Below are 19,597 nucleotides of genomic sequence, written 5' to 3'. Positions count from 1 at the left end.
TCACTACACGGGGAATCTGAGTGTGACTCATTAGGGGCTGAACGAGAGCGCAGGAACTATAAAAGATCTGTCATTTCCATCGGTGATCAGCTATTCATCTTGTTTTACAACTCACATTTGAGTCACTTTGTGATTCAGCTTACATATATTATTCATGAGATGCATGAACTCAATGAAGACTCTTCATGTGAGAAATCTACCTGTTTATGGTGTGAGTATGACAAATAAAACTAAATTGGTTTAAACTGTCAAGCTAAATCCTCTGGGCTTCACTTCAAAGCTGTTCACGTTGGATTTGGACTTGAAATGACTTTTCATCACTATCAACAGACGATGGACACCCATGGAGATTCAAATGCCAAAATTGATTGAAGGTAATATGTAACCTTTGTGGGGAATATGCATAACTGTTATCAGTGCTGGCAATATCCATTATATATATATCACTCATAGCAGGAAGGAAGACTGATAGTTAAAGGTGTCTTGGCATACAATAGTCACAGATGTCTCAATTTACTTACACATCTGTCTCCATTAGACATTATGATCTAATTATAGTATATGCACACTCAATAACTATTTTTGTGAATTCCACTAATGAGGTGAAATGCAATCTATTTATGATCTTAAAGTCACATCAATCACAAAGTGGGGGGATGTAAAATTCTGAGATATGAATGTGCTAATTAACATTAATATACCCTTCCTTCTCCAGATATGATGTGCCAGCATTCTGTCCTCACTGTGAAATATCTCTTTTTTTTCTAGCAATATGCAAAATAGGCAAGTGATGCTTGGAAATCAGTGTGTGTGTGTTATGGGACGTGTTTGAGGCGCTTGAATGGACAGATAGGACTGAATGAATGTCACTCAAACCTCATCTAAAATTAATCAGAGAATATTATCTGCATTAAGTTAGACAGCTTCTATTCATCTTGTAAAGCAACACTTAACTGATACTTATGAGTTTATATTATTACTATCTACAGTCGATTTGCATGTGAAATTCAGGCACTGATGCTGATTATGATCCAAAATAAATGCACAAAACAGGCATTGTTAAAAGAGAACAACTTCATTATATTTTATTAGACCCCTTTGCAACATTCCCCGCTTTTTTTAATGGGGGCTGGCTTACTCAATGGGTACATGAATTTGGAATACCAATGGCAAAATATTTGCTAAAACCAGGGAACCAGCAACACTTTCACAAGCCTCTCTACCTCTGGGCATTCAAACACTCTCCACTGTGTTCAGAATATAATTACACTTCTATTTTCTGTTTGGATGTGATCAAATCTTTGACATTATCTTACAGGTGTAAATGCAAACGGTGTTTGTTTTACTGGTGTGATGAGGTAGACACCTTATGGTGATGAGAAGGCTGCCCCCCTCCACCCCACTGCAGCAGAGACCTCATTATCACCCCAAAACCTCCCCACTGCAGGTATAAAGCTCATTACCACCAGTTCAAATGTGGGCAGAAATCTCATCATGGAGGAAGAAAACTCATCATCACAAACAGAAACACGATCACCGCGGGTAAAAAAAAATCTCATAGACATATATAGCCTCATTACCCCTGGATCTGCCCGCTATCAGTCCGCCTGACTATCAGGGAGTCGGTCCCATTCTTATAACACCGCAACCTTTTCATTAGGTAAATTTGCACTTTTTTAAAGATACAAATGCTGTTTGAATTATTACATCTCGGGTTTTCACTTAATATGCACATGAAGTCATAGCAGGTTTTGAATTAGGATATATATATTTTTTTAAATGAATGTGGTGGCATGATGTTTTTTGGATTGAAAGATGGGTCGACGTGCCAAAAACCACTAAGAAACCTTCTTCAAGAAAACACCTTTCTAGCAAGGAAAAAGCAGATTTAAAGACTGACTAACCAAGACGCGTACTCTGCATACAGGGCCGGCGACAAATGAAATTCAATTGCAATGTGGACAGAATGCTGACAACATGAACATTATAATACTAGACTATACGAGGACATGGGACTGTTCATTACACGTACAGCATATGCAGATGTAGGCTGCATTTTAATACAGAGAGTAGATGAGGTCTCACTGACATCCACCAATCCAATTTGGCTGTTGCTTGTGCGCCAGTAACACAAAGCTAGTGTGTTCACACACACACATACACACACATGCACAGACCAAAAGCAGAGTCATTGCTTTTTCAAGTGCTATTTAAGTTTTGGCCTCAGGGAACTCACCACAAAACTCACCTTATATCTCTCAATCTATAGTATGGGACACACACCCATACAGACACACATACACTTGGAGCAACAATCCATCAACATGATCAAGCAGGGAGTGAATGGGAGCTGGCCGGTCATACATCAACCTCTCTGAGCTTGTTAGAGACAAACAGAAACACACACACAGCTGTGGACACAGTGCAACATGATGTCTTCCCTTTGAGATGACAAGCACGGTGCAGCAAAGACATTGGTTTACATGGCCAGGCGGACCAAAAGGCAGATTAGATTGTTAGATAAATGGATAGATGTTCCATCATTGACATCCGGACTTCCAACGGAACAGGGAGACGTGTGATGTTGCTGTGGCGGACAAGCTCGGCCTAAGAGGCAGCATCCAAAACCATCCATGATAAACCAACCATCTCTGGTTTATTCTCTAAGGGCCTGTCTGACAGGGCCTCAGAGACAGGGAAACAGAGAGAGCCACAATGAAAAAGCTAAAAGACTCACAAGGGGGAAAGAGGAGTTGTGAAACACTGCAGTGACAAAGTGTGGACATATGACTATCCTTTGCCACTTATTGGTTGCCAGTTGTGGTTTAACTGGTGATCTCACATAGGCCGATTCATATTAGGCCCCTAAAATCCCTTGAAATTACATTTCATTGACTATTTTTCAGAATCCAGTAGCAAGTTCATTAAAAGTGTGAAAATAGGAGCACTACAGCGTCGAGCCAGAGGCTGGAGTCCATATGATGAGATTATGCACGGCTTGTTTCACGCTGTGGTGCACATGGGTGATTATTGGTGTTTTGGTGCTCCGGGCAAGCTCTTGGAAAAAAAACTGACATGCTATGTAATGATTAAATCAAAAGTATCATTCAAGAAAACAGGAGAGATAAAAAGCTTAACTGATGTATGAGTGGAGAATATATGATTCCATCTTGGCCCTGTATCCTTAGGATAAATCAATGCCTCTTGGCTTACGTTCAATGCCAACGCTCAGAACCGCTGGCTGAACTAGAGAGCTCTTAATGTAGCAAGGTAAAAAGTCCAAAGATGGTGTAGAAAGCAAGAATTTAAAGAAATTAGGAATTGGACGGGGGAAAAAAAACAATGACATTGATTGAAACTTGTGCTATATCGGGAATTGTGCAATATTGACATTATCTGGCTGTATAGTGAAGTAATGTTGCATGCAATTATTTTCCTCGGAGGGTAGTAATCAAGGGAAAATCACTTTCTCCTGTGTCGCTTGTGCGAGTGGTCATACTCCTTTTAGTTTTCATTACGCGGCTTTACACATTTCTCCAAATGCATGCAGAGGCTGCCTACAAACATTATTAAAATGTAGCCTCCCATGCACTAAAAAAACAATAAAAACATGTTTGTGAATGCATTTGATGGAATTTTAACCCTGTATTCAATTGTCTCTTTGTCCTCTAGCTTCCTCTAAATGTCAGGAATAAACAATCTGGTGCAAATCATCCTGCTAATCCTCCACTCTTTCACTGGCTTAGCTGCTATCTCAGAATTTCAACATGTAAAGTGTAAAGCTGTCCTCTGGATACCTTTTGAGACAGACTTTCTGCAGCAGGCTGAAACTCAATGTGGATACTAGTGTTTGAATGCTGGAGCCCTTAATCACTTACCAAATCCTTAATAAGAACTCACTCATGCAGTAAAGTGTAAAACGGCATTCTCAAGTTCTATGTGCTGGTGTCGCTTCATAATTTGGCCTAAACAAGTTATCGATTCATATTTGGATTGAATGCTACAGAGCGGGCCGTGAAGCAGCATGTTGTATTCTAGATAATTCCCTCAGATCTGACAAAAAACAAGAGCAGCAACAAACCCATCAATGGCACTACAAGCCAAATCATTCAGCTCCGTAATTACAACTGAGCCACAACCGGTCCGCTGTGGCCTCACAGAGGAGGGGAGAGAGCGATGAGAAGTGAAGGGAGGACAGAGGGGGGAGAAAAAAGATAGATTTCATGAGTGAGAGGCTCCCAAAGTGCCCAGGGGGATTGTGGTTACAATGTTGTACTCTACATCTGTTTACAGCAGAGAGAAAGACAGACGGATGAGGCGGGAGAGGCAGAGGGAGAGAGGGAGAGATGGAGGAAGAGATGTTGCCTGCCGCATGCTGTCATCTCAGCAATGTAGTAACTGTACCTCATTATGTTCTATTCTAGTCATCATCGTCCATGCACGCACGCACACACACACACACACAAACTGCTCTCTCAGCCTATTGTCTCTCTCATGTGCTGTGAAAGCATCACATCAACAGAAGGAAGAGAAAAAGGGGGGGGGGGTGATGAAAAACAAATAATAGAGAGAGAGAGAGATGGGGAGAGAGTCAAAGAGAAAGTGAGTGAAGCAGAGACAGAAGCAGAGCGAGAGCTGGGTTGTGTTCAGGGTGCTGAATGTTAATCAGTTTCTTATTGTTTGTAGCCCATGGCAAAGATTTTCACTTGACTCTTCTCTGTTGCTAGCTGGTGTGTGTGTGTGTGTGTGTGTGTGTGTGTGTGTGTGTGTGTGTGTGTGTGTATTAACGCAGATAGCTTTCAAAGTTTGTGTGCGCGACAGTGAGTTGTGCCATCGGAGATCCTAACTTGTCTCTGTCTCTTTGTGTATGCTGAGTGTCAAATGAGCTCCTATAATGTGTGACTGTGTGTGTGTGTGTGTGTGTGTGTGTCTGTGTGTAGTACCGAATACTCTAGTGCAAAATTTTACAAGAGCTTTTTTTTTCTTTTTTATACTCAGAGTTCAGGATGCAAAAAAAGTGACAGATAACTAAAAAACAAGCACTTAAAATGTTGTGAAAAACTGGCACAGGAAAATTGCCACTTATTTTCCATAGAGATCCTTTTGTTTACAATTTCTGATCACAAATTTAGAATTGGCATCCATCCATCCATCCATCCATCCATCCAAGCATTATCCTGAACAGCTTATCCAAACTCGGGTCACATTGACATTGGGCGAGAGGCGGGGTACACCCTGGACAGGTCTCCAGACTATCACAGAGCTGACACATAGAGACATACAACAATTCACCCTCTCATTCACTCCTACGGACAATTTAAAGTCACCAATATAACCTAAACTGCATGTTTGGACTGTGGAAGGAAGCCGGAGAACCCACAGAGATCCCACGCTGACACGGGCAGAACATGCAAACTCCACACAGGAGATTTGAACCTGGGTTAGGGTTAGGGTTAGGAATTTTTTTTTAATTTACATATCGTATGCAAATATAAATGGTCTGTATCAGAGTTAACAAGTTGTCTTTCTGCCAAGTGTAAGCTCAAAACAGTGCATAAAAAGACAGGACAGCTCAGGTAGGATCATCTGAACATGCTTTATGTTAGTTTCAATAAAACCTCTAGCTATAATTGTATGTCACAATTCAGTTTGTGGAAACGTTATGTAACGCTTTAAGTGAATTGTTCATATGATTCAATTGTCTTATAGATGTCTTATAGATAAGTGATATTACATTTTTGAGCATGTATTTAGGGCTGTAGTTGATTGAACTGTATTTGATTGTACTTCTCGTTGCTGGTTTTAAGTGAACAGCTGTGTAGAATATAACTGGAACTACAAGAAATGACACGAGCTCGATGAATCTTTAGTAAAATGTACAAACTGTCTTTTTGAGAGTTTAAACAATGTTTTTGATTAATCCAAGAGGTTTAAAGACCATAAGAAGCAGCCTGTAACAACAGGAGGATTGTTTGTGATGAATGTGACAACATATATGAGATGGTGAAATGTTGAATTAGGAAAACATATATAGACCATTTTCATGTATAAAGGACCCGAAATTTACATTTTGCAGAGTTAATTTGAAGCAGCAAACACATGCACTTTGAATTCTATAAAATCTGTAAACTGAAGTACCAAATCCAATGAAAAGCAGTGTCTGTTATGCACTGGACAAATTCAAAAAGACTGCAACACAATGCTGCTGCTTATGGAGCGAGTTAACAATGTCATCCACAACAACAACTGCAGCAGTTTTAAGGCCAGCTACTGTGGCTGGAGGACATCGTTAAACAGCTCAGACTGTCTGAGGCTCAAATGGGAGTTGAACTAAAATCCAAAAGCCTGAACAGTAGAAAACAGCGCCCATAATGACATGACTTTTGCCTGACCGGTTCAAATTCAACGCTTTGGGTCTTTTATCGTGTTCCTGACTTTTCCAAAAATTATGCTCAGTAAACAAGCTGGGTGTTCCATGTAGACTGAGTATTTGTTCATCTGGCTGGCTTAAAGTTACTTAAAGTTGCAAATACCTATTTAAACAAAGAAAAAGGTTGAATGTAGCATTTTTTAAATTAATTTGTTTAAAGACTAAATGCCTGCTAAGAAGGTTTGGATAATGGATATTGGATATCAAGTGTAACGACAGGGAAGTTTATCATAATAACCTCTATAAAGTCTCAATTTGTGTAGTATTCACAAAGGTTACAATACAATTAAGTCCCTCATTTCTGCAGCATTGTGGTTTGCCCTTCATACTAAGCAAACATTCAGTGAATTTTTAGATTATCCTCTCTTTCCCTCGGGATCCCCAGAGAAACAGCACACTACCATGTTGTAAAAGCTTCAAATAAAGCTGGTGTAGCAGTTGTTTGACAATGACTGTCCCTGCCTCATTACCATTCAAATCATGACACAACAACTGTAACTACCTCTCCTCTCCTCTCCTCTCGTTCTCTCTCTCTGTCTTTCTCTCACATTCTGAATGTGCTTTATCCCTGTGTTTTTATTTGTCTGTTTCACTCTCATCTGCAGCCCACCCTCACTATCTCATTGCTTGTCTCTCATCTGTTGCTGCAATCAATATGTTAAGATGGAAATGCAAATCTGTAATTAGCTGGTTCACGTTAACCACAAATGAAATGGTTGACATTGCCCAAATTGGTTTCACTCGTATTTATCTTCCACGTTTCCTCTCTCACCAGAAATGAATCTTGTTACAATGCTAACCTGAGGATGACTCATCAAACAACACCCCGTTTGTAACTCTTTGTGTACGACTGTGTGTGTGTTTACCTGAGCTACAGTATTGAGAGAGATAACAGAGCAGGAGTAAACATGCCGGCTCCCCGTGGGTGGTGCAGTTGCCTTCTGGGCTGACAAGAAGCAAACACAGGGGGTGGACAAAATAACAGCAACACCTGACAGTAGAACGTGATTCACACTCCTGCCCTGCAAAGAGAGCCACCTCTGTGGGGCTTTTCATGTTCAATCTTTGTGAAACTGGGTCAACTGTTGCTTTGATCATAGTCCACTTGTGCTGCAGATGGACAAACAAACATGGTAGCCAGCATATCAATGCAGTGCAACAGCAACACTGACTATGGCTTAAACATCTTTTCTGTCATCTCTTATCGAGTTTTTAGGTAATTTGCCAATATATACAGCTATACTTTGACACAGTAGCTAGATTAGCTTTTAGCTCCCTTTTATATAACTGATTGTAAATAAGCAGCAACCTTCAATAAAGCGCCAAAAACTGCAATTCCTCCATTGGCCACTTGAGATTGGCTCCAAAATGAACTAATTTTCTTCATTCTCATTAACACCCATGTAAAAATGACCAACTTTACAGCAGAAATAAGTTCAACTCATGAACTTACTCATACATTTCATATTTAGACTTAAAGTCGTGGCTCAGCTGTTGTGTTGGGAGCTTCATTTGATCTCATCAGACATCTATGGGCGATGTTACGGACACAAAGTCCATATTTTACACAGTCTATGGCTATAGCTGGCTGTTATGGACCTTATGCTAATTGATGACCAGGACAGCTTTATGACAATATATAAAAAATAGATAAATATATATATATATATAATAAAAAAAAAATAAATAAACACATTAGATTAGTGAACAGTAACACATATTCAATATTAATTAGTTGCTCATTAGCATGCAAATAAGTAACATATTGGCTCTTAATTAGTCATTGTTAAGTAGTTATTAATGCTTTATTCCGCATGGCCTTATTATACAACCAGTAAGCCATTAACTAAGAGTTTTCCCTCAATAATCTCAGAATTATTGCTTATTAGTAGTAAGTAAGAAAGTTGTTGTATATTAGTTACAATCTTAATATGCTTTACTTTGTATGGACTTTATAAGTCTCTACATAGCGTTTATTAGTAGTAGGCAAGGAAGCCTTCTCCAGACCTTTGACGTGACTGGTGGCTCCTTTTGGATGATTGGATGAGGATTGGTAGATTGTAATATCAATCATTACTCTACAAAGTGGGTCACTTTGCTCCAGTGTTAGTCTACCAGTGACCCACTTTGTAGAGTAATGATTTACATTACAATCTACCAATCCTCATCCAAAAGGAGCCACCAAGAGCCAATATGTTATTTATTTGCGCGCTAATAAGCAACTCATAATGTTGAATATATGTTCCCTAATCTAAAGTGTTACCAAAAATACATTAATAAAGAACATTTTACAGGATTCTTGTATAAATGTGAATGATTTGTTTTGTGTAATGGTTTCTCGGCCAATATTGTGATATTAAATTACAAATATTTTATCCACGTTGCTCAACGAGAGGTGGACAAGGAAAACATAATCAGCTTATGAAAACTATAGCATTCACTGAGAGCTATTGTAGGAGTTTATATTGTCAGGGAATTCTGCTTTTTACCCACTCTGTGTATGATGTCCCGGTTTGACCTATTGTTGTAGAGCCAATTCTGCAGCAGTGAGATGAATCCTTCCCCAACATTATGAAATGAAAAATGTAAAACAACAATAGGTAAACAAAGCAAAATGAAAAGAGGAGGTAAAGGAACCAAAGTAAAAGGCTGTACTTTAATAATGCTTCAATCCACTGACACTTTTACAGTTCCTGCTGTTTGTACAGTTTAGATGACTTTTGATTGGCCTTTGATGAATGTGAGTTTCTCTTTGGGGTCCATACAGCAGCTGTCACTGCTGCTGAGTGAGTGTCGAGACTTAGCATTTAAAGTAGCACTTTAAATCAACCTGTGCAACACATGCACTGACTTATGGCCCTATAGGTGACATACTGTCAGCACATACCTGTCATAGGACCACTATGACAGGTATGTGTGTCACTCACTGTGCATTTGTGGCATAAAGTGTCTGACCTGGTGAATAACTGTGATATACGGTGTAGATTGGTGCATCCCCTTCACACACACAGATGAGACAAGGTCAACTCTGCAGTGTACGGTATAATTTATAGGTGGACACATTTACATATAGAACCATAGAGTGGGAAGGTGTTTATATATAGATTAGGATGATGTAAGGATCTCAAAAAGTGAAAGAAATAATGGAAAGGACAGAGCAAGGGAGATACATACATACATACAATCGTGCCCGGGAAACGTTACAGGTCCTTCAGAACACGCACCACAAGATTCATGAACAGTTTCTATCCCAAAGCTATCATCATACTTAACTCCACACCTAACACAATGCTCTGCACTTTATATATTTACACTATTGTTTTAATGCATACAATGGCACTAAGTTGATGGTACAGTGAATGAATGACATGAATATACTAAGTGCTGAGATGATGAGAATGTATCTTTTCTATTTACTATTTATTGAGATGAGATGATAAGAATGTATCTTGTTATTTACTATTTATTATGCTTTTTTTATGAGTCCAGTATGTGAATGACACGTGACAATGACAAATAAAATCTAATCTAATCTAATATAGAATAAATTGGAAGCAAACAAATGAAGAAAAAAGAAAGGGGGAGCAAGTGAGACGGGTAGACAAGAAAGCAAGAGAGGACTAATGTTATGATGATAAAACAAAGGGATGATTGAAGAAGAAAAGGTGGTGGAAAATAGGATAAAAAATGTTGATAAAGTCAGGAAAGTAAATGTAATAAAATAGAAATAAAAACAGATAGAAAGAAGAGAGGGGAGAAAGAAAGTGTGCACAAGGGAGGAATAGAGGATGAAGAAGAGATGCTGAAGAAAAGGAAGAAATAGGACAAAAAGGAAGGATAGTAGAAACATTTCAGTAGCAATAATAGTAGAAAGAGTACACAGTAAACAAAGCAAAGAAAAAGAAGAAAAATGTAAAAATCATTACTATAAGGTATTAACTACTGGCCAAATAAACTATGACACATAGTGTGTTGTTCATATATATATATATATATATGAACAACACATACACACACACACACACACACATATATATATATATATATATATATATATATATATATATATATATATATATATATATATATATGAACAACAATACATTTCCACAAAAACAAGCCTCATTGTCATTAACAGACTTGTTGAAGACGAACAGTGAAAGACGGCAGACACAAGCGCTTTGGACTTGTGTGACGCGGATCAGTGATACTCGATAATTAGACGGCATCACCATGGCAAGAAGACTAATTGTTCTCATCAGATTAAGGGAATAATTGTGTGTGGATACATCATCAAAACTTGGAAGAGGCAAATTTGATCAGAGCAGATGTTGAATTAATTGGTGTTGAGGCTGATTGCATTAATGCTCTGAGTCTATTAGTGAGACGGACTAGTAATTAACACCCTGCCTCTAACTCACACATCGGTGATTATGCATTACATGCACACAAACAAGCTGATGTTGATGTGAAACACACAAGTGATTTTCTGTTGTTTACAGAAAAATAAATGACTCTGCTTTTAAACGTGTTATTATTATGTTTTTTTTGTCAACAGGCAGCTTGTTCAGAACTAAACTACACAGAGAGAAAGTGTGTAACATATATGTAATCATACACTCAAACATACTCAGCACTAAGTCACAATGAATAGTTTACCATGACATACATTCAGTCAATTTCTTGTGCAAAAATGACATTTTCTTTTTTTCGTGTAATCTGTAAGTATCCACCAGAGGGGATTTATTCTAAACTAGACTTGCTGATGCTAGAAAGTTAATGATATTTCATACTGAAAGCAGGTAAATATGAAAAGGTGAGCATATTATCTGTCACATATATACTGTATTACAATGTTACATGTCAATCAAATGACACACAAGTGATTGGAGTGTCTTATATAAATGTTAGAAAGTGAAAGGATGATGTGAGAGGGTCAAGGACAAGACTGACAAGCAATCAACTTAATGCTGAAAATACAGTGTGAAATTCTAAAACATATGTGCTATGTGTTGTACGCCCACCATCCATTCCAACGATCTCCCTACAAATACATGAAATACACTTAACATAACTGGCGAAAACAAATAGCAAAGCAGTACAAAGATAATGACATATTAAATGCAGAGATATTGTCTACAAACAGCATTTATTCTGTGGTGGCTTTGGTCTTTCAAACTGTGTCACCTCTATCCTATTAAAAAAAACATCTGCTCATTTGCAACAAGATCTCCAACTCAAACAACAGAATAGGTCATCAGTCATTACCACCCCTAACTACCTTTTGTCAAAATGACCCATATGAGTGTTTTGCGTTGTAGAGACGTTCTAAAAATAGCACACACCTCATGATACATACATAAAAAGGCTGCAGTTTGGTTGAATTTAGGCTACAAAAACAATGACCTAGGTTTAGGGCAAAAAAACTTCCTGATAAGGCGTTATAAAAGACAGTTTAAACAGTACATTAATGTACATACATGCCAGAAATGATGGTGTTGTGACTACCGGAAGTGACGTAAAACGTGATATACAAAACGTGAGGCACAGAAGCTCAGTAATGTTAAAATTGTTTACTTTTGTTTTCACATGAGACACGAACCCCGTTCTCTTGGCAGGCTGTTTAAAACTGCTACTGTTAAGTTTAGATATGAGGACCGAGAGGGTATTGGTATTAATTTTGAAAAAGCTCATGTGGATCATATTTGAGGGTTAGGGTTGTTGAATTGACATATGTGGTCATATTGTGGTCAGAGACTTGTTAAATTTAATCATTATTTTACAAAATATGTCTATGGAAACAGTAATTACAGTGACTATTTGATATATTTGATAATTGATACAATGTTCTGTTCAGAGTAGCAGCACTGGGGTATTATTTAGGAGACAGGAGACACTTTAAACTCCCCCTGTTCCAAATTATCATCATCAATCTGTTATGTAAGAAGAATATAACTTTAAAATTTTAATTCTAAAAATGATGGACTCTTGACAAAGATACCATGATACAATTTGGAAACTACATCCTATCTTATCTTGGCAGACCAGCATGATGTCAAACATCATCCATAGTCCTCTGACACTGCTCTGTGCTGATTACAGACCCCCCAGACATTATTGTTTCAACCAATAGTATACCAATGTATTGTATAAATACATTGCATTATGAAAACACATCCTGCAATCTTTGATAATAGAAGAAAATATGTTGTAAAAAGAAGTATTGACGCACATATGGCCTGCAAACAACAACAAGAATAAACATAGTAACAATGAGAATGTTCTTTGGTTCATATGTGTATTTCTGTACTCAGAATGTATTTTCAGTCTTCCACACTGATCCCCTATATGGGCTCACAGCTGCACCTTGTTTAGTGTTTATTTATTTACTTCAGAGAGTGAACGAAAGCTACACATGAACATTTTAATGACTTAGCCTGTCACCAGCCAGTCAGCCATAATTATTCTTGAAGTCCCACCTATCCCTTGATTATCGTTGGTACTGCAGCTGGCATTTACAAATTGAGCCAATCCCAAGAGAGCAGCAGTCCTGCCAGTTAAAGCACAAACCTGCTCAGGTGTTCTCTCGCAGGGGAACAGTCGGAGAAGAGATTCAGCAAGGGACAACAGATTCACATGAAAACCATTGTTGTAACTATGCAACGGGGCGTCCAATATGTTGGGAAGGGTGGCTCTTTTATGAATAAATGATGACCTTGCACAGGGCGTCAAATATATTAATAAAAGGGCGTATCATAAATGCTATCCCTCCCATAAGGATACCAAATATGTAGGGATGAACCTGAGCAACACTTGTGTGGATCTCACAGTTCAAAAGTGTGGTTAGATGGCTATAAGAATTAATAATAATCATCATAAATAATTATTAATTATAAGAAATGATATGACTTGATTTACTCTAAGTCAGCTCGTAGGGGCACCACTCTGTAAAACAGAGAAAATATAGCCAATTCACCTAAATCAGTCTCATAAAGTTATTAAACTATCAATTTGGAACACTGATTATTAATTGTGAATATAATTATAATCAAATTACCATATTAATATTTAATAGTGGTTGAAGGAATCGTGAATTCGTGACACAGCAGAGGTCAGCATATCGTTCATAATGCACAACATTAAATAGACAGCATTCGTAATCAAACGGTATTTATTCTAAACAAGTCAAGCAAATAAAAGCACACATCTATAAATAGAGAACTACATTACAAAAGAGAGGGAACGTGTGTGTGTGTGTGTGTGTGTGTGTGTGTGTGTGTGTGTGTGTGTGTGTGTGTATGAGTGTGTGTGAGGGGGGGTTGGCGCTCCTCACACAATGAGTCGTAAAACTTCTAGCTGTGAAGCCAGGTGACTGGGCTTTGCCCTGGTCATGTGAACTGTTACAAACTGTGTTTATTTCCAGTTAATTTAGAAAATATCATGTGAAAATCAGTGTATGAGCAGGTCAGAAGTTAGTAAGTTAGTTGCATATAAGACTGACTGTATAAAGCAAGATTAACATACAACTTTGATTGTAACACGAATATCACATAAATATACTTAAAACACACGTATAAACCAGATCATTAATTACAGGTCAAATCCTTTCAGCTAAAGTCCTTGCTGATTACTTATCTAAGCCCAGGTACATTACTCACGAGTCCAGTTGAAAAGGGGGGGGGGGGGGGTCCTTTTTCAGTGGCCGGCGTGGAAAGAAGGAGTTCAATAATTTGCCATCTTGCAAATTAAGTTGCTTGTTGTCCTTATGTCGAGATGGAGCTTTCTCTGGCCGTTGTAATGAACTTTGTGTTCATTAATGCACTTTGGTGCGCAGAGGAGGTCAGAGTTGCAGTTGGTTCAGAATTACTTATGGAAAGGAGATTCTCTGAGGAACAGGCCTCATCACAGCAGGGCTCTGCAGGAGATGAGGGGTGGATGGTGAATCCAGGCCTCTGGATCCCCTCCTGAAGGAGATGGAGGTGTTGCTCCAGGGGCAGCGGTGGAGAAAGAAAGAGAAGGAAGGGAGGACTGTCTCCTGTATAGCAGACCAGCTGACCTCCTGTGGTGTCAAGAGTGCCTTGACCAATGACATGACCTGGAAGGTGTCGTAAATTGCAAAGCATTCTGGTAAATGAAGTTCTTGAGAGAAGACAAAATGGAGGTGACCTGCCATTTTGTAAAGAAAATGCTTCATTTAGTCCACAAATGTTAAAGATTCACCTGTGGTACAATCCCAACACCATCTAAACCTGTTTGTTTCATTATCCATCTTTCATGTGCAGACTACGTTTCAGGACTTTAAGCCTAGTACTTAAAAGTAATCTATCTCTCTGTAATGCAATCAATCATTTCAAAATCGAGGCTGTTGCCCACTTTTATGCTCAGATATGTTGTTGTTCCAATTTGTTCAAAATACACAAAATACATATTCTTTTTTTTTGGGGCTTTTTCATGCCTTTAATGGACAGGACAGCTGAAGAGAAATAGGAAGCAGGGGGCAGAGAGAGGGGAATGACATGCAGTAAACGGCCGTCCGATGCGGGACTCGAACCGGGGCCAGCTGCAGCGAGGACTGTAGCCTCTACACATGGGGCGCCTGCGTAACCCACTACGCTACCGACCACCCCCAAAATACATATTCTTTCTTTGGAGACATGTTTTCTCTTACGTAATAATTACCATCATCCCTGTATAGTATGCCCAAAAGAAATCATAAATCATTTTGTATTTTCTGTAATTACTTTGCTGGCATTTATATTCAGCCTTATTTGGATGGGATTCAATTTAAGGACAAAAAATATGTGGCACATTTGGGCAGAACTAAAAATACAAAGATGTTTGATAATGATTATGTTACTCCAGTGACTACCTGTAAAACTGTCCCATCTGGCTTCAGTCCCAGATAAAAGAGACCTTTAATAGACATACTGTAAAAGGAAATGTCAGGTTTCTATAAAGATATAGAAGATTGCTGCCAAAATGTCCCTTAAACACTGTGAGTCAACATCAAAGACTGTTTTTACCTTATTTTTTTTAGCCACATTCACAAAATTTCCGCATTAAAATGTCCAACTTCTGTTCACTTTCTGAATATATCAACTTTATAAGGACAAACCTTAGCGTGCTGTCAGAAATGTTTTATAAAAGAAAATAATAAGGTCACTTCTGCCATAGATGCACTTTATAAATGCAAGCTTAAGCTCAGTGCCATAATACTTAGCCTTTTACATGACCACAGTTTGTTCCCTGTCACAAACATTTAGTCTTTGAAAAGACATGTTCAGCCCAGTGTCACAATACTTACACTTTAACAAGACCAACGGAGGCTTTTTGTCACAACAGTTGTACTTTAGAGAGACAAACAGAAGCCCTCTGCAGCAGTATGAGAGGTTTAAAAAGACTCACTTCAGCTTGTTGTTGCAGCACATAAAACATTTAAATGTATCAAACTAATCCATTCTGAAAGAAACAGACAATAATAATACTGCATAACTTACAACATAAGTATATCTACAAACATAAGCTTTAAGAAGCTGCTACTGACATAAGTAAAACCTAACTGATTGACAGTATGTTAAATTGATATCTTGCTCACAGAGATGAACATAAACACATGAAGGAATTAATCATAATGTAATTTGAATTGTAGTATTTGTAGTATTTGTCTCTTCCCAGTCCAAAAAGTGTAATTATTCCCCAGAATGTGTGAAAACAAAGATGTTACATTCATCTTTCTCTTTTGTCATTGACATTATTATGGGCCAATATAATTATTTTTGCTCATTTTAATCTAAAATCTACGTATAAGAGTCCTGGAGGGCTGAAAACACAATTAATTTTTGCAAAGAACAAAAAACAACAACACACACTTGACTCATTTTTTGTTCTTGTACCTTCGCTAATGGAAAATGTTCAACTTCCTATAGTTAACTTGAATTTGCATTCATGCTTAAATGTTTACAGACCCAATTAAAATTATACAGCAACCATTGATCAGGATTAAGCAGCCACTGAACATTTCCCCTTCAAACAGGAGCACAGGAGGAGCAGTGCAGCAGAGGGGAGCGCTTATATATTGCAGCGATTGCTTCAGGAGCAAAATGTCATTTAACTTTCTCCTCACATGGTCTGCAGGACAGTACAGGCACACAACTTTTAGAAGAGTTTTGAATTTTTATTTAAATCCACTCTATTCATATTGTAATGCCTGTGAGCTACCTTTCTTTTCTAACACATTTTCTACAAAACCTTTCAAAACAAACACTGAAAAATACAGTCAATTAGAGCTAAATAAAACTACAGTTGAAAAAACAAGTGTTTTGTGTTTGGCCTGCTTTCAGGGGCTGGTGAAAGGCTACAGATGACCCTGGCCCCAAACAAAGGTATACAGCACATTTAAACTTTTTATCTGATACCCCACCCTGTAGGTGTTTGGGGAGGCAAATGCCCTACAAATGACAGACATGTTAAAAACAAATGTTTTCTGCATCCTTGAGCATCAGTACCAGACACGCCAGGCTGGTGATGGTATCACTACTTTCATCCAGGATCCAGGATGTTTGGATCCTGTTATTGTCCCATGAGAAACCAAGGTTCGAACCTGTAAAATAACTTCCATATCATGAGAATCATGCTCTTTGATTTTTCAAGCCCATTCAACACCATCCAACCCAACATACTCAAAAACAAGCTCACAGAGATGGGAGTGGATCTTTGTCTCCTGGATCACAGATTACCTGACAGGAAGACCACAGTATGTCAGGTTGGGGAACTGTGTTTCTGGGACATTAATGAGCAGCACAGGGGCTCCACAAGGCACTGTTCTGGCTCCATTCCTGTTCACACTGTACACAGCGGACTTCAAATACAACTCTGAGTCCTGTCACATCCAGAAGTACTTGGACAACACTGCTATTGTGGCGTGTATCAGGAATGGACAGGAATCTGAATATAGGGATCTGATAAAAGCCTTCAGTGACTGGAGTCACAAGAACTATCTCCTACTGAACACCTCAAAGACTAAGGAAATGATCATAGATTTCCGCAGGTTCAAGCCCCCTCTTCAACCAGTGAATACCTGTGGGGTGGACATCGAGGTGGTGCCAAGTTATAAGTATCTAGATGTATACCTGGATAATAAGTTGGACTGGTCCCTAAACACAGACGCTCTCTACAAAAAGGGGCAGAGCCGCCTCTTTTTCTTAAGGAAGCTCAGATCTCTGGACATCTGTAGTAAGATGCTGCAGATGTTTTATCAGTCTGTGGTGGTAGTGTGTTGTTTTATGCTGCAGTCTGCTGGGGAGGCAGCATCAGACACAGAGATGCAAGGCGGTTGGACAGACTGGTCTAAAGAGCTGGTTCTGTGGTTGGAGCCAGGTTGGACACACTTGAGGAGGTGGTGGAGAGATGACCTGTCAAGATGTTCGAGTCCATCCTGAAATACCCAGATCATCCACTACACAAAACCTTTATTGACCAAAATAACAGCAGTGGACGGCTCCTCTCTCTCCGTTGCAGGACGGAGAGATTCAAAAGATCCTTCGCTCCTACAGCCATCAGGCTGTCTCATTCTAACAGATATTCTACCAGACTAACTGAATTTACCCTCGGGGATAAATAAAGTAATTTTGATTTGATTTGATTTGATTTGATGTCAACATGTTCCCAGAACTCAAAAGTAATAATACGTCTATAATGTGATGTCCAGGAGGACAAAAAAATAATGTCCAGATTGGGCAATATTGGACAAAAGGTTGAGGTTCAGTGTGTAGTTTTGTAGCCTTCAGGTGACTTTAAAATGCAATTTTTTGTATGTCTGTTTTGAGCTACTGTAGAAACATGGTGTGAACCATAATGGACTCCATGTAGAGAAGATCTGAAGGGCTTAATCTAGGCTAACGAAAACAATTCTTATTTTCAAGTGATTATACACTAATGAAAACATTATTATGCATATTACTTTCCATTTCTGCAAATGGATCCCCCTAAATCCTAAACAGTCATCCTATTATAAACTGTAACCACTCAATCTGCTGTCTATTGGTTGACTCATGCACTTACAGGAAGACCTTTGACATGATAATAATATGGTGCTTTGTTCCACAGACAGTGATAACGTCACAGTATCGACATTGGATCACCGCTGGACCTCGACCTCCTTCCCACCTCATCATGGATGTAATTTTCTTGTTTACATCAGAAATGGAAAACAATTTAACCTTGAGATGTCTCATGTGTGCAGTTAAAGACACACACACACACACACACACACACACACACACCTGCACACAAACAAAAGGACATGGAGATGCACACATCAATCACATGTCCAACCAATCTGTCCGGTCCTGAACCCTGTAATGGCATGGCTATTACCAAAACACACACACACACACACACACACACATGAATAATGGATCCTTAAATTGACCTGTATATATGTGTGTGAGTGTGTGTGTGTAAGTGTGTGCGTGTGTGTGTGTGTGTGTGTGTGTGTGTGTTTGTGTGCATAGAGGCTTACGTCCTTGTACATAAGACACTGTGTGAAAAACAGAAGCAGCCTACTATGATCCCTACAGGCAAGAAAGCTGATGGTATCAACACTCAAGTTACACACACACACACACACACACACACACACACACACACACGCACTTACATTACTGACAGTATCATAGCTCAAGTTATCAAGCAACCTTGACGGACACACACTAGCACTAAATACACAGCAGGAAGGGAGAACTGGAGGCTGAGGGAGAGAAACGAGTGGTAAAGCCTTCACACGAGCACAGGGAGCTCCTCCTGTTCACATGTCTGCGTGTCCTTGAGCGAGACACTGAGCCCCAAACTGCTCCCGATAGTCGGCCAGCACCTCGCATGGTCGCCTGCTGCCATCACTGTGTGAAGGTGTGAATGGGTAAATTAGGTGATTGATGCCAAAGGTCCACTAACAGGAAGCTTCATTGGAAGACATCTCCCGTTTTCCAACTGTGACTGTCATCAGGACATATCAGGACAGTCTGCACACTGAGCCAATGATAAGGGGCAGTACATTACAAGATGTTTTATTTGTTCTTAAGCATTCTAATGTACTTAATTACACCTAATCACTCTGTAGGCCATATGACTGGTTGTTGTTTTACATCAAACTATTTAAGATTCATTACA

The sequence above is a fragment of the Centropristis striata genome, chromosome 20, assembly GCF_030273125.1.
Source record: "Centropristis striata isolate RG_2023a ecotype Rhode Island chromosome 20, C.striata_1.0, whole genome shotgun sequence".
Lineage (NCBI taxonomy): Eukaryota > Metazoa > Chordata > Actinopteri > Perciformes > Serranidae > Centropristis > Centropristis striata.
This window is presented reverse-complemented; position numbering follows the sequence as displayed.